The sequence below is a fragment of the Calonectris borealis genome, chromosome 11 (genome assembly GCF_964195595.1).
Source record: "Calonectris borealis chromosome 11, bCalBor7.hap1.2, whole genome shotgun sequence".
NCBI lineage: Eukaryota > Metazoa > Chordata > Aves > Procellariiformes > Procellariidae > Calonectris > Calonectris borealis.
In genome coordinates this window covers 5,888,161-5,904,129 of record NC_134322.1, presented here as the reverse complement: position 1 = coordinate 5,904,129, position 15,969 = coordinate 5,888,161, and the positions used below count along the sequence as shown (strand labels likewise).

The 15,969-nt window shown below is 40.6% G+C and overlaps 1 long non-coding RNA gene across 4 annotated transcripts in view; it reads right to left on the bottom strand.

The window, feature by feature from the left end:
* Positions 1 to 1,152: 1,152 nt before the first annotated feature.
* LOC142086630 (uncharacterized) overlaps positions 1,153 to 15,969 on the bottom strand; it is a 22,125-nt gene continuing 7,308 nt past the window's right edge. Inside the window, exons 2-5 of one of the 4 annotated variants that reach the window (XR_012675203.1) lie at positions 12,934 to 12,981; positions 6,450 to 6,619; positions 4,224 to 4,408; positions 1,153 to 1,468 (exon numbers count right to left, since the gene is read on the bottom strand). This is a non-coding gene — a long non-coding RNA (uncharacterized LOC142086630). Of the gene's footprint in view, positions 1,469 to 4,223; positions 4,409 to 6,449; positions 6,699 to 12,933; positions 12,982 to 15,969 lie in introns of all 4 variants that reach the window. The other 3 variants (XR_012675204.1, XR_012675202.1, XR_012675205.1) reach the window with 3 other exon arrangements.

The following is a 15,969-nucleotide window of genomic DNA, read 5'->3' as shown; positions in this document are numbered from 1 at the left end:
GAAGATTAGTACATGTAAACATAGCTCTGCCCCCTTCATCTTGGATAATTGGTCACAAATGCTACTTGACACTTCTCAAATCGGACACTTTACATACTTCTCAGCATAGCTGAACTTTTTTGGCAGGAATTAATTTGCTTTGCAACTCAGCCTCTCATTCCTGGCCCGATCCCTACTCCAGTGATTTCAGTGCAATGTTCTGCCAGTGCAAGAAGCACAGAGGCAGGACCAGATCTGTTTGCTAGCGTTGACGAGCCTGGCTTTGTTGACTCCCTCAGAAATACAATTACTGCAGTTAATGTTCTGCCCTTCGCCAGCCTTGATTAACAGCGGGATTTTTACCTTCGGGTCCCTCTCACTATTCCAATTACTGTACAAGTTACATTGCATCAGGGGACATCTCAGAAAAATTAAGAAGGCAATGTAGCATCACCAGAAAATGCAACTTCTGACACGCCAGGACCCTCCCACAGCAGCTTCAGCTTCAGGGAGCTGCAGGCACCATCCACCCCCAAAGAGATTGTCTCAGTTTTCTCCTACCTCTCCTGCAAACGGTGCACGCTCCAGCGGAGAAGGGGAATCCATTTCTGAAGTACTGATGAAGTTTGAAGTAGCTACAGAATTTCAGGCTATTAAACAGCCTCCTGTTTGCTCTGACATTGCTGTGTGTTTACTCACCGTGCACCGGTACTGCAAGAGCTGAGCAGACCATATGCTCACTTAGAAGAGCTGCCAGGTCTCAGGGATCATTACTGTGCCTGTTCCAGGAGGGGTTTGGGGCAAGAACACGTTCTATAAAGGTTTTCACTAGGAATAATGTATTTTATCTGGTGATTTATTTCTGTCCAGCCTCTGGACTAAATGGCAGTTTATCAGCATATCCAGTACATCTATGAATAACCAATGGAAAATATCATTCACCCTTTATTCACTGGGATGTTGATAAACTGCAGCATATTAAAAATGTTTGTCAGTTTGTTCTTTTCAGCTATCAACTGGGATGTGTGCCAGCGTGCCCTCCTTGTGCTGGCTGCTTCATCCAGAAAATAGAGAGAAAATGATGAAACAATGTCAGTTCTAGAAGAGGGCAAAGGTTCACGTGGGTTATTTTAGCATTATTGTCTTGCTCATCACTAACACTGGGTCTGTAAATTAGATTCAGCTCCTACCTGCAGCAGCAAAGGATGAAACTTTGCACTGTGCTTCAAGCATAGACCATGAGAGGAACAAATGCCTGGTCATGCGCTCATGTTGCCTTGGTTCTCAGGGCTTCATACAGCTCAAAGCACTGATGAGGAGGAGCCAGGACAGGAACAGTCCACGTGATGTTTCTCCAGCCTCTGGTAGCTTGTGCCATGGCTGAGAGCTGAACTACCGTCCAGTGACAGTCAGGGAACCAGCTGCATCAACCATCTCTCTGTGTGCTTGGTCCTCACATGTTTCAATCATGGTCTTGTGATGTTCATCCCTAGAAAAGAAGGGCATCTGGTGTTACAAGAGATATGGCAGATTCACTGTGAAGAAGCAATGCGCTTATTGCCCCTGAATTTGCCATGGAATAATGCAAGAGAAGATATTGCATGCCAGTAGGTCTGGGGTTTTCATAGATTCTTGCCTTAAATTAAACACATGGAGACTTATCTTCCTTCCTGCTGTTTAACTCTGATATTGGAACTATTATGGGAATGGTGGGTATGATATTTATAGGTGAACAAGGCACCAATTGGCAAAGAGACGCAACATAGCTCTAAAGCCTGAGCTAAGGAGGAGGCTTAGTTTCCATTGCTATTATATACCACTATATAAATTTAGCTTTCAGGTCCTAGACATTTTCAAATAACATGTCTAGTGTTAGAATAGAAGAGTATCAGAAAAAGTGAATTACAGGTTACAGGCTTCTAGTATTTGCAGTAAAAGAACTATTATTGTAATTACACCTATAGAGTACTCATTTATGTTGTTGTTAGGGGGAAAGGATGGTAGAATTAGAATGTATGGAAAGAAAATCTTGCAGAAGAGGAGCCAAATAATTTAGCTGGGACAAAGAACTCTGATGGCTACTCAACACACTTCTGTTTTCAGCACATGAGCTCACCGTGTCTGTGTGGATCTGCAATGTCCAGTGATTTAGGAGAAACCACTATAAGTCACTGATATCTGGTACAAATGGGAACAAGCTACAACCCACAGAAAGGCCTGACCTTACACACAAACCCCAGATCGGGAGCTGGATGCCTTTTTGTACCATTGAACATCTCCGTAGTCTTTGCTAGGTAAGAATGGAAATTGCCCTAATGATTCCATGAGCTCAATACTTCACAGACAAAAATCCTTTCCCATCACCAAAAAATCAAACCCAGATTCTTGAACATTTGAAATGAGACTAAAATAAGAAAAAAAAAAAAAATTCAGGGGAAAGGCGAACCTCTATTTTGAATCATTATTTTGTGGTTGGGGCTAACTGGCCATAAGTACCCGCTGTTGTAAATCCACTGCGTTCCCTCCTGGATGTCATTATTGAAAGTAAGTGAACTGTTGCTTCAGAGGCTAAAGATTTACTTGCTTAATGCCTGGTGTCATCAACAAATTCAGGCTAGCAATGACATCCTACTTGTCTAAGCTAATATACAGCTTTGCACTCTCCTTGATTTTCTTCCCATTCAAACTTAAGGCTTAGTGTTAATGTCTGCCACTAACCAACGATTCAGCTGAAGTGAATGAAGTGATGAATGAACACACAGTTTGCGTGTAGATAATCGGAAGTCCGGCTGAGTAGATCGCAGTATTTCATGTATCATCATTATGTTTGTATTTAGAAAGCATCTAAACAATATTATTTCTTCTGTAACTCCATCTCTTCAGTGCTCTGACAACAGGGATGAATTGTGTTATGCATTTTGGTAGAGATTTCTTTTCTAAAAAATGATGGAACCACTCAGAGCTTAAATCATTGCTGTAGTAAGTTAGTAAGTTGTCCCTACTTGAGAAAACTCTTGTGTCAGGAATAAAACTCCTTGTTTGGCTGTGATGCAAAAAAATAGGATGATATTTAATTATGACAATTCAAACTCATCTGGTTTCTTCAAGTGCAGACTATATTGATTTACAGTACCAATATAGAAAAGACGGAATTAAAAAGCTGGTTTATTTAGAAACTTACTTATTCCTAAAAATGTCTGTTCAGCTCATTTTAAAATTTGATTTCCTATCCCAGGTGAATTACACTGCATTTCTGAACCTCAAGAACTGCCTGTGCATGATAACAGCTGATCGAAGTACCAGCATAGTTCGGTCGTTTTGATTGTAAGATTTTTGTTTGTTTCTTTGTTGGAGGACAGTGTTTGCAAAAGAGAAATGAAGAACACCAGAGGCAGAATTACAGACCACGGGTAGTTTATGAGACTTAATATTAGTATAGGACCGCAGTCTGTAAGATCAGTGGCAAACGAAATCAGCTTTCAGGCAGAATCAATGTCTCGTTCTGAAAAAACAGTAAGGAAAATCCGTGCCAGTGTTTCAGCATGACAAATGAACTTAGGCAAGTTGAAGATAATCATGATTATTTAATATTCCACAGCTTTACAACTCGATACTCTGTGGACAAAAGATCAGAAGGCTGCTGAGTCCAAAGTTTTGACTCTTTGGGTCAACATGCTTCTCATGTCTTCAGCATTTAGTTTAATTTAGGAGGAAACAGTTCTGAGCTAAGATAAGATCTCAAACAAAATTGACGTGGACTCACAACATGGCCTAACATAACAATTTAATCTATCCTGTGCTTCCCCTGAAAGAAGGCTTAATAACTGTGGTATGATTTCACCTGCTGCTTCTAACATTTGCTCATTCTTTTTTCCTGAGCAAATTTGGATTATCAGATGGCGAGCAGCTTTGTTCATGGTAGACAAACTTGAATTCATTTAGGATTAATAACAATGGGTTCAATCCTGGATTCAATGGCAGTCTTAATGAATGGAGTCTTTGGAAGACAAATATTTGTTTGTGTTAAAGAGAAATAATTAATTCTCAATTTTCCTGGGTATCAGGTGATTACAGCACATATCACAAGATGTTTTCCCTATGTATTCAGCCTTGGGCGTACAAACTGCAGAAACGTTCCCCAAGCCCTGGCATTGCAGACACAGGCCATTTTGACCATGTCATTTCAAAACCTGAAGTTTCACAATTAAGTATTTGGTGTGAGGAAAAACGTGTCTCTTACTCACAGTATTTTCTCAGGCCCTCTTGGTGATCTGATGCTGGGGAGTAAGGAGAGAGAAAGGTCCACGTCACTGTGATCCATCAGCAGTCGTAGGTCGAGATAGGACTACTCAGATGGAGGAACGCAGGCTGGATCTGGATTTTGGCCCAATCCTCACCATTGTCTTAGACGTGAGCATCTTCCAAATTCCTGTGGGAAATCCCGCACTCTTTACTACTTTCCCTGTCTCTCGGGAAGCAAGCGGAGCACACACCACCACCCTGCCCGGCCAGGGAGGAGCTGGCTGAGCCGCCGGGCTGGGCTGCGCTGCCCAAAACTGAGTACCCACTCACCTCGGTAAAAATTAACAGACTTCAGTAAATTTACCCTGCAGGCAATTTTACCCTGGAAAAAGATCGCCCACGTTGCTAGAGTTTAGGACAACAAATTAGAGCTTTTCATATGCACTGGAAGCTTTTTTTTCTTTTTTCTTTCCCCCCACCCCCCCCCAGTAACATCCAGTTGCTTAATTCCATTTGAAATCACCCGGGGTAGGCACCTAAATACCTAAATAATCTTGTCCTTCATGCCTGTCAACATCTTGAGGCACCTAACCACCTTTAGAGATGTGGTGTGAAAGCTTGTGAACGATGCAATCGAGGAGGGAAACAAAAGACAAGTATCCCTATTTACTGCCCAAGAATCCACAAAGAATGCTGCTTCAGCTCTGCTCTGATTTCTAATTAGATTATGAGTGATGTAGGACTCTGAAGCCAAGCTGGAGTTTGTGCTAGCACTTTGCATGTATGAATGACAAAGGGACACCACTTTCATATTGATTTAAGCAAGCCAGTGGAAGAATGTTTAAACATCAAGTGCTTGATGCCCCAGTTTGCCAGAGCACCTGGAAACATCAAATTAATTCCAGGTGTTCTGCCATTAAGACAGGCTTGCTGCTTTTACAGCCACACACACAAAATGTGGCTCCCAGTTCCACAAATAAAAACTGAGTGGTTTCTGCTCCTAATGCCTCGATAACTCTGACATATTGCAAGTTCTGGAAAGAATTTTAATCTACATAGTTTTTTAAATGGGGAGGGGAGCGAGGGGGGGAGGGATTTTAAATATGCTGCATACAATTTGTGATGGTCATCTCTAAAATGCAGCTCCATTATCCTTTTCCATTTGGAATGAATGAGGCTAATTAATTTCAGGCCATACTTGATGAGGTCAGCACCATACGAAGGGTGCGTGCTAGACATTGCTAATCTCTTTCAGCTGAGAGTGATGAATTAAAGATGAAGCATTCCTTTGCAGGCCTAATTTAGAATGTATATCAAAAACCTACAGCAAATAATACTATACCCTACAACAAAGGAAAACTTGTTCTCTCAGGCTCCCATGTAGGGTTGATTTTAAAGGCATTTTCATTTCACTTTGGAATTCCAGCTGTGGATGGGTGAAACAGTTCAGAAAATTCAAGCTTTCTCTCTTTCTATTGCTTTTATGGACAAAAGTAGGCAAGGGGGGGGGCTACGGGGAGAGAGAAACTAGTCGGTGTTTGATCCTGTATGTACTGTGATTCTGACTGTACGCTCGACATTTCGGAAAGCTGCCAGGGTCTTGTGCTCCCCAAGTACCTGTGACGTGACACCCCCCCCACAGTGCACGCAGAAATTTTACTGTTGGGTTTTTTAAGTCTAAGGGGAAAGCTATCCAGTGTCCCGTTTTGTTCAGCATCATCTCAAGGATGTTTTGCTGGACGTTGCAGGCTTTTCCCTGGGAAGCAGGACGGGTCTGACAGTTCTGCTGGTCACCCAATGAGGCCACGAGAGCTTCCAAGCCAACACGGAGTTATATTTCTCCGGATGCTCTTGCAGGGAAAAACACCTCCCTATGCAAAAAGGTTCTGTTACATCTAGGAGCACAGGTAGCAAAATCTAACAGAAAAAGTCACTGCGAAAGCAACCACACCAGGTCTGGAAGCAGTACAAATTGCTACAGAGCTCTCGAATTTGCTGGACTTGGGGCTCAGCCAAGCTTTTCCACCTTTCCCTTAAGCAAAGCCCCCCATAAAGTCCATAGGGGTTTCCCCCGAATGAGGGGCTGCAGGATTTGGCCCTGCGGACGGCAAGAAATGAACCTTAATTGTCATTTTGGTAAAACAGGGACTATGAAATCCTAATCCAGCCTCTGAAGGAGGCTGAAAACAATAGACCACCAGCTTCCTCACCTCTTTGCTCTTTAATACCTGGTAGTTTCTTGAAATTCTTGACAGGTTGCTGCAGCGAGTCGAAGTTCCCAACTGGTGGCCATAAGCGGCTGCCGTCTTTGTATCCCAGTAGTCCTCATTAGAACAAAGCTGCTTCGAATTAAATCCAATCTACATGCCGAATCAATCTTTCAACCCTTTGATTGCTTCTGAAAATATTTATATTTCTTAATAATGCACATTTTGTCCCACAGCCTGTGATTAAACCCAGACAAGGTCCGGAGAAGCCTGAAGTATATGTGGAAGGGGTTATTTTGGACAGGAAAAGAAAGATAAAGAACACAGGTTTTTCCTATTGTGAAACCATTAGAGTGTATAAATCTAGCAATTGCAGTTGTATAAGCATCAGAGTGGGGTTGTAATAAATACAGATTGGAGTATTATAGTAACCAAATGGAGTTTATGGATTATGTTCACTAGTTCATATTTCTCAGCTACTACAATCTAACTAGCACCGTGCTGCACTCAGCTCCATTAATATTCCCTATTAATATTCTCTTTACATGTTTGTGGGGAAAAAAAAGTTAGGAATCAACTGCTGCTCTGTGTAAAACAAACATGTTTAAAGAATCATGCCCTCCAAAGAAAAAAATAAGCACGGGGATGCTGTAAAGCGACTGTGTTAGAAGGGCACGGGCTGTGGCTGGCTGAAATCTGCTCCGTTCTGCTTAGAGTTAATAACTTCCATCTGAGTGAGAATCTGGCCCTAATGCAGGGCGTTTGCTGCGTGAAAATTAGGATGTAAAAATGAAGACAATAACTGCTACTATCCCTTACCCGGGTAAATTTTTAAGGTGGTAAATAATAAGATTTGGCTGGAGATGAGAAACACACAAAGGCTTTGAAGCTGTGCTTTGTGGTAAATAGCATATTATTCCCTCCTCAAAAAATAACATACACCACAGGTAAGATATATGGAGTTGAAGGGAAGGATACATTCCTTGGCTGAGAAGTAGCCCAGGTAGGGCCTGATCCTCCAGAGTGGGAATTTGCCGTCGATTAAGAAGGTGGCTGTGGCTGGGGACACCGATCAGATAAAGGCACTGTACCTGTCTCCCTCCCTAAACATAAATGACTGCCCTTGTCTATAATAAAAGGCAAAAATGGACTTCGGAAAACATGCCACGATAAATCTCCTTGGATAAAATGGTACAATGCCTGGGTGAGAGGGAAAGAAATCCTAGAAACTAAAAATATATAATGCTTATTTAATATCATTGTCATCATCAGCATCACATGCTAAATACATCTAATACACTGGTAAATGCTTGTGGTAGTTTTGCTTGTGACAGTTTCCCCTTTTATAAAGGAGAGAAGGAAATATTTTCAGTTAAAAATATTATTCATTGATCCTTTCATCACATATTTCATTATATTAAGCTGTAATTTCCTAAACCTGTTGGGGCGGGAGTATTATTATTATACATATACCCTGAGTCTTGACAGCTATTTTGCATTAAGATATGATTTGGATGCTCACTCTTTAAGGTAGAGAGAAGTTTTTTGTCATCATCAAAAATAAGGGGAGAGGAGTGATGAAAAAAACCTCTCAGAAATAGGGACAGATCCAAAATCTAATGACATGCATGAAAATCCATTTTGGATCAGGCCCCCAGCAGAACATTATATCGTATAACCAGTATTTTCTGAATATCTTCTATTGTTTGACAACCCTGATTTCACACTAAACTTGGAGTTCGTTCCTGAACAGAAGCTTTTTGTATAGAAACTTTAAATTATATCCCTTCGTGAACACACACATACCATAGAGGATATTGTCTTATTAAAGAGTTTAAGCCTAAAGGTGTATGCCTATTTTTAAAAGAAATTTTCTGATTGTAGATAACTGCTCAATTTGATTTAGTGTCCAATGATAGTGATGGGGTTGATAACTGAGCATTCATCGGTAATTCATCTTGTGCTGGTAGAAATTTACAGCAAAGCAGTGCTTTCCCAACACTGACAAGTCCTATTAATCTTCTTCAGACACATTTCAATAGGTGTCTCCATCTGTGCCCAACATCTAAACACTCTGGCATCACTAGGGACTTGGAGACACCTTCATTTCAGGTTACACTAGTGAAAATGTGATACTAGATTGTACTCTATTTTTAACCTAATTCTCTCTTTTCATTCAATTAGCCTTTCTTGCCTGCATTTTTCTACTCATGTGTAACATCCTTTTCCCAGGAAGAGCTTAAAAATGAGATTTAGTTACTTAAAGAGACAGAATCTGCCAGGGCAAGAGCAACCAAGAGCTTAATACATAAAAGCAGGACAATAAAGCTCATGCATACAGTGTGGAGACCAAATTGCAGCTGCAAAACACGTCCTGTGTTGCATGCCCACAATATTCCCCTCCTGATGCACCTCTTACAGGCATCGTTCAGTTAGGACAGGTCTGAGACTGAACACCCCACCTCCAGCTTCCCAAATTTTAAAACACTTGCGGAGTATTTGGGGTTTGAAATCCAGTACGTACCAAAACATCTCAGTTTGTTCAGGCTGTACGGGGATCACCACCATACATCCCCACTTCGCTTTACATATACAGCTAATGCATGAACAAACACAGCACAGTCAAATTACAGCAATAACATTTATGGGTGGATTATGTTCCAACTTCCTCACTTATTATTAAAAGCAAGTAAATTGCACAGCACATGGAAGAGGTAGGGTGCAAATGCGGGCGAATTTCCACTCGGAACCAAATGTTGTTTTTTCACTTTCAAAGCTGCGATGAGTTTGCTAGCAGACGCAGCACAGCTTTAAAGCTTGCTCATTCAAAAATGTGTGTTTGGGTTCTTTTCTTTCCTCCTTACTCCATTTACGTTTGCCGTTCAAAGAAGAGCAGATGCACACCCATTTGGGTTTGGATGGCTCCTCCTGCTCTGAACTTTCTTCTGAAAAGAGCAAACCATGAGCCGTGCGTCTGCTCCACAACTCGGAGGCAGTTTCAAACTTTGTTTCTTGCTTTATGAAGTTCTCTTGCGCGTCTTATTATAGATCTAAATGACCTTATTGTAGGTGGCAAGTTTAAATGTGCCATATTAATAACTTGTTATCCAAGACAAATTAAGTCCTTATGTGTCAAAAGCACTCTGCTCTGGATTACCTACAAGACAAGTATTTATTGAATAAACGTTGGATCCAATTTCATTTTAATGTGACTGACTGTATGCTTCAGCCCCTTAGAATGAGATAAAAACACTCAAACCTATAACTGTGTTGCAACATTACACCTAACTTGTCTATTCCTATTATTGTCTTTTTAATGTGGGATATCAAAAGTGTTTGGGGTTTTTAGGGATTATTATTATTATTATTATTATTATTATTATTATTATTATTATTATTATTTATTATTATTATTATTATTATCAAGGAGAGAGATAGAAAAAAAGACTGGCATTCAGCCTAAAGAGAAATCATTGAAACAAATTAATCCTATGCCGTTTAAATTGACATGGTAATCCATCATCAGCAAAGGGAAACTCTGAAAGCAATCTAGAATCTGCAGTGTTCTTTCACTGGCCCTCAGGCACAAAGACAGATAGTAAAAGAGGAAGAGAAAAAAAAAAAAATCATAAAAGTTAGCAGCGCCTTAGCAAAAGGAAGGGCTGGAGAGAGCAGCTTTCACTTTTTCCTGCTTTCAACCGTCCAGTTCAGAAAGCAATGCTGATTAACCTTCAGCCGTTGCCTACTAACGTTTACTTCTGTATGTCAAATGTCTTCAGCTGCTGAGATATGAGTAATTTCAAATAGTGCAGAGCCCCCATCCTATATAAACTCTACCATTGAAAACTCCGTCAAACATCAACTTGGGCATTTCTGCTTACAGAGGGCCTTTTATTAGCCTAAACTTGATCGTTCCAAATGGACAATAAATTCTATCTTCGCAGCCCTGGAGAAAAGAGCTGTACTATCCTAGGGAGTGTAACAGCCAGGATTTTCATACAGCTAGCGTGAAAAGCTGGGGGTTTTTATTTGGGTTTAGGGTATTTTTTTTTTTTGTCTATCCTTGCTCTCTCAGCAGGGCTGTCCACTCTAATGTATGTTTCCCAAGGGTTTTTTCAATCTAGTTTTAAATATCTAAAGTGATGAGACTTTGTGCACCTTTAAAATTTTATTATACTTATGGTCAGAAGAAAACATAAACCTCTTGGGCCTTGAAAGCCCATTGCAATACAGCCATTATCCCTATAATGTCAACAGAGCTACAAAACTCTCTAGAAATAAACCTTTTAAGAACAGCTTTCCCTGCCTCGTGTTTTCTTTTAAGGTCAGTGGTGCATCACTTTTTGGAAAATATTTCCCCTCTCTGGCCAGGTTTAGCAATCTGTAATAGAATGTATATTACTAAATGAATAGGTTTAATTTTAGACGCTGAAAAAATAAATAGAAGAAGAGGGCTAGGGCAGGAATAATACCTTTCAGTTAGAAACAGACATAGTAGAAAGAAAAAGTCAGAACTTTAGTGCCAGGGGCAAAGGGGCGAAAGGCTGGCTAATATGAACCATATCCAACATCTGCCCTATTTTAATTTAGCAGGGATAAAGTTTCTTCTTTTTTATTATTAAGAAAACTTTATGTGGCAGAGAAACCCATGAGCTATGTTATCAAAACTGTTTTACTGTCACACTGAAACTTAGTACTATCAAGAATTGGCTGGGCAAAGAGATAAAAACTCCCTTTTTCTCTCCTTTTATACTCTGTGACAAGCCTGGGCTCGGGTCCTGGTGTCTGGGATGTCCTTTTCATGTCTTTATGAAGTACTGCACTTGGGGCTGTAATATAAAGGGGAGGTTAATTGTTCAGGATGGGTCCAAATGATTGATTCTCCAGGTTTTAAATAAATAAATGAATAAATCTGAAGATTTAAAACAAAATACTGCTGCGAAGACGTTTGCGGTAGTCGCTCTCAGAAACGAGTGATGGTGGTGGTGTACAACAAGTGTAAAGAAGGGCTGGACTGGGGAGCTGTATGAGAAACAGCCCAAAATGCCAGGCTGGAACAAGCTCTCACTCCGTCTAAAAGTGTTCCACCTCGTCAGTGCAAATTCTACTATAAAATAACAAAGTATACTGAAACACATGAGAGTAGCTGCAGGAGTAAAAGAGCAAATTGGTTTCTGACAAAAGAAGGATGAATACCTTCGGATAATCTAAAGTTAGAATTTGATTGAAAGCATAACATTCCTTTAAGCATCAATATGCTTAGGATCCAAAATATGGTTATTTTATTACCAGTTAATACTTAGATCAAAGCAAAACACTGTAGCTGGAAGGGACATTCTCTCTGGAAATAAAGTTCCGTGTAATTATTTCCTATTAAAAACTAAAACTGGTCTTAGATTCAAAAATTTGTGCTTCCTTATATGTGATGTAATGCAAGCTTGTCAAGAGAGAGCAGACATGCCATTTTTCACTGTTTGCTGGTATCCCTTTGCTTTAAAGTTTTCGGTTTAGCTTTAACCCTTTGAATGTGAAAAATTCTCATCCAATTTACCTCAGTCAAACACAGGGGATTATTTTGGATAATATTGACTAATTTCTTACAAACAGATAAATTAACATCATTTTAAATAAAGTCTCCAAACAGAAGGAGGTAAAATATAAGGAAAATGATATGGCGATTGATAGGCTGTTGAAACTTAAACCTTAAATTGCAAACAAGTATTTTACTCTTGGGTAAAACAGCTCATCTTAATTCAATTCGGGACACGGAGTTTAAAATATGCACTCAAAATATTTCCAAGAAAGCTGCAACCTTTCAGAGGAGAGAGATAAGAATGTATTTTAATTATGAGGTTATAAATATGCAATCTGTTTATTTTTTTTTACCATCCCCTAATGTGGTACATAACATTGTTCTGAAGCAGTTACATATCTATCTGTCTGTCTCTATTCCTGTCCAGCGTTTTGTTTTTATTTTATTTTTTCTTTTTTTTTCCTGATAGTTCAATCCCTATTTGTGTCATCTCTGAGGCAGGCCCTGGAAAAAAAGGGATCTATCTTTCTGTATTTATAAAGTACCGCAGAATAAATAGGGAATGGTTCCTTTTTACAACTGGTGGGCTAGTATTAGAAGTAGCAATATGAAATATTTAGACACATTATTTCAAGCTTTCCAGCTGCTTCTGATTCTGCTAATTATTTTTGATCTGTCACTCAGAAATAAAAAAAAAAAACTTTAAAGAGTTCATTAGGACTGTGGAAAGGAAGAGGAGTCAGATATAAGGCAGCAATTATAATTTGGTTTTAACTTTTTTTTTTTTTTGCTGACTCCTCAGCTATATTGTTTAGTAGAAGGATGGCTACAATATAATTCTATATTAAGAGCTTGTTAAATAGGGAAGGAGCTGAAACATTCAGCTGGGATATTGTTTGCTAGCTCAATTAGTATCCAAAGAATTTGAAAGTACAATAAATGTATCTGAAGATCATATCTAAACATACTTACCAAAAAGTACCCACCTCTCTCAGCAGTTCACATATTTCTGCCTTCTGACTGGGAGAAAAAAAAAAGCATTTCAGATGTATAGGTTAAGATTGGCGTATGGCAAGGTTTGTGTGAAATACAAAGAAACCTGTATTTCACTCAACAATTTCATTGCATAAACATATAGTTTAAAAGCATCTTTTCCTTAAACATGTGGCTCAATAGCATTTTCTTCAAAGGAACAATTCAATGTGTTAAAAGATTTAAGAACAAAGAATGTGCTGCAAAATGCAAATTCTTACAGTGTTATACTGTGTATGCAATTATGTATGTAGGCAGATAGATATAATTTGAGAGTTATTAACTTTCAACATCAATGATGTACCCTGAATCAATACAATGTAACTACCTATTAAAATATAAACCAGGTGTGTTACCAGGCAAATACAGTCTGAGAAGCTTTTCTAGATTATTTTTTGCTTTAAAGATTACAGCTCTACTATGGACAAGAAGCTCAAGAGATTGCTGCTGGTCTTAAAGATGGAGATTGCTTTGCTTTTTGCAATATCTGACGTTTCTAGAATGTTTCATTTCCTCCACGTTTGGGGGAAAAAAAAAAAAAAAAAAGGTTAAAAAAAACCACCAAACCTCTGAAGTGGTGTAAAGGGAATGAATTGTCTCACAAATACCCGTACATTTACGCACCTCCCGGTGCATGGGAAAAAGTTCCCTTTCCATTTCCATTTTTCCTTTGGATCAAGGGAGGGGAATGAAGGGAGCAGAAATCATTTTAAGCCTTGCCTCCCCGCCTCCGTCCGATCGACCCCTCTTGCAAAATCCCTTTCTTCTGCTCTCCCTCCCCCAAACACACAGCCTAGCGCAGTTAACCTTGGAGCAGCGCTGGGGAGGGAAGGGTTAATGAAACCAAGCTCTTTACGACCTCCAGGGTCAGACTCTTCCTATCTGCAATCTAAGGAATTAGGTAAGGAGGTTATAAGATTATAGTGAAAGGAGTTATAGGCCCTCGTAGCCTCACACCTGAACATATTGGGCTAATCCACTGGGATTCTTAAAAATCGCTTCAGCTATGGAAAACTGTTAATTAGGCTGAGTCTATCCCGAGGTTTCCTGTTGCATTAGTGATCCAGCCGAGCTGCCTGCACTCTATAGGCTCACATGAAATGCGCTTAATATGCCTATTTTTCCCCCCTTTCTCCACAACTAAAAACAGCATCAGCCACTGATTTCGGGAGAAAGCAAAGTTTGGGTGAAATTCAGCCCAGAGAGATGAACAAAAGTCACTTCCCCCCCCCCCCCCCCCGCCCCGTCCCTAAGCCCTGAGTGCCCGGCAGGCTATTTGCAGCTGTTTCTAACTTCAGTGTTTGTTTACAGTAGCAAAATTAGCACTTGGAGGAGAAGTGAAAAGCTGTTTTCACATCAGTTTTACTCCTCGGTTCCTAGCTTTAGATGTCTTTCCTCCCTCCCAGCAATCAGCATCTTTTAAAGCGCGGCTCAAACTTTCTCTCGCTCCTTTGACTTAGTTCTCTGCAGTCGCATCCTATTTTCTGCTACAGAAGAATACACAGAGAGAAGGTAGCGTTTGAACACGGCCCAAACATCAGTGATTCAAGGCAAAAAAAAAAAAAAAAATCCCGATCATCCCTAAAGAGCGTGTTTTAACGTCGCTTGGCAGAGCCCTGCCCTGCTCCCACCTTTCTGCCCTTTGGCACTTAGACGTTTGCTTGTCTCCAGCAAAGTTTTCTTTAATCCGCCGAGACACCCCAGGGCTCTACCTGAACCACGGCTGAATTGCTCCCTACGACCGATAAAATCCTGCAGCAGCAGCTCCCCAACTTCAATACTTAAAGCACGGGCTGGTTTTAGCCATTCTGTCATTTGCAGAAATGCTGAATTTTTTTTTTTTTTTTTATGCCACTTGTGGTCACCCCCGAAAGGCAATAATCTGTAGATTACATATTACGAGCCTTGTCATTACGTGGATAAAACGAGGTGGTTAAACGCTAAAATCCATTTTACTCACCACATTTTCTTGCGGGGGGGGGGTTGGGGGGGGTGGGGTGTGAAGGAGAGGGGAGAACAAACTTGTAGGAGAAGGATTTAAACCCCTCGTATCTGAGCTGGATGTGCCCTCGCTTCTGCTGCTAGAGACCTGCCTGCCTGATGGACCCACGGGGCTGGAGACCCCTCAACTTCACCTCGAAGTCAGGCGCCCGTTTACTCCAGCCCTCGCCTTCCCCCCGCTCCTAGGTCTTTTGTCCCCATTTTCGTGGTGTCTCAGCATTGCTCCACACAGGCGACTTTTCTCTGCCTCTCCTGGCTTTGCTCTGTAGCATTTCTAGGCTCCTACTCGCCTGGTCTCCCCCCGTTTGGCTCTTTCATGTGTGTCCCTGATCCCTCTCCAGCTGATGTGATTCTTTAGAAATGTGGGTCTTATCCCGTCCCTACCTTTGCCGGGTCTGATTAGATATTATTTTTTCATTGGCTCTGCTACAACGGGTTCCTCCCTTTAATCTCTCGATACATTTTCCCCCTCCCGGTATAACCAAATCCATGAAATTCACAGCCTCTCTCTTTGACACGACTGGCTCGTCTAATCACTCCATATCGATTTCCCTAACTCTTTTCATCCAGCTGAAGACACATCTTAAAACACTCCAAGCCAGAGTGTGCTCTTTGCTTTATACACACTAATAAAATGATTTACCCTTCTCTCTCTGCTCTCCTCACAGGAGAAAATCGTTCAAGTCCCGGCTATTTGTGTGTGATCAGTAAATATTTAGTGTGGCGACATCTTCAGCTCCTCTCCTGATCAATACGCAACCCAACAGGAGGTGGACTATTGTCCGGGTAGTGACTTGCTGAGATCTCCTTTAGATGAATTCTTTGCCCCCCATACAGTCTGTTATGATTTATCCTCGAAGGTAACCAGGAAAGAGAAATTGAGGCTTTAAAAACGTCTGTTTCTAACCTGTTTACCGTGACATTAAAGCACCTAAGCCAGGAATGGCTTATTCTTCCCTCTCTCCCATCTCTCTT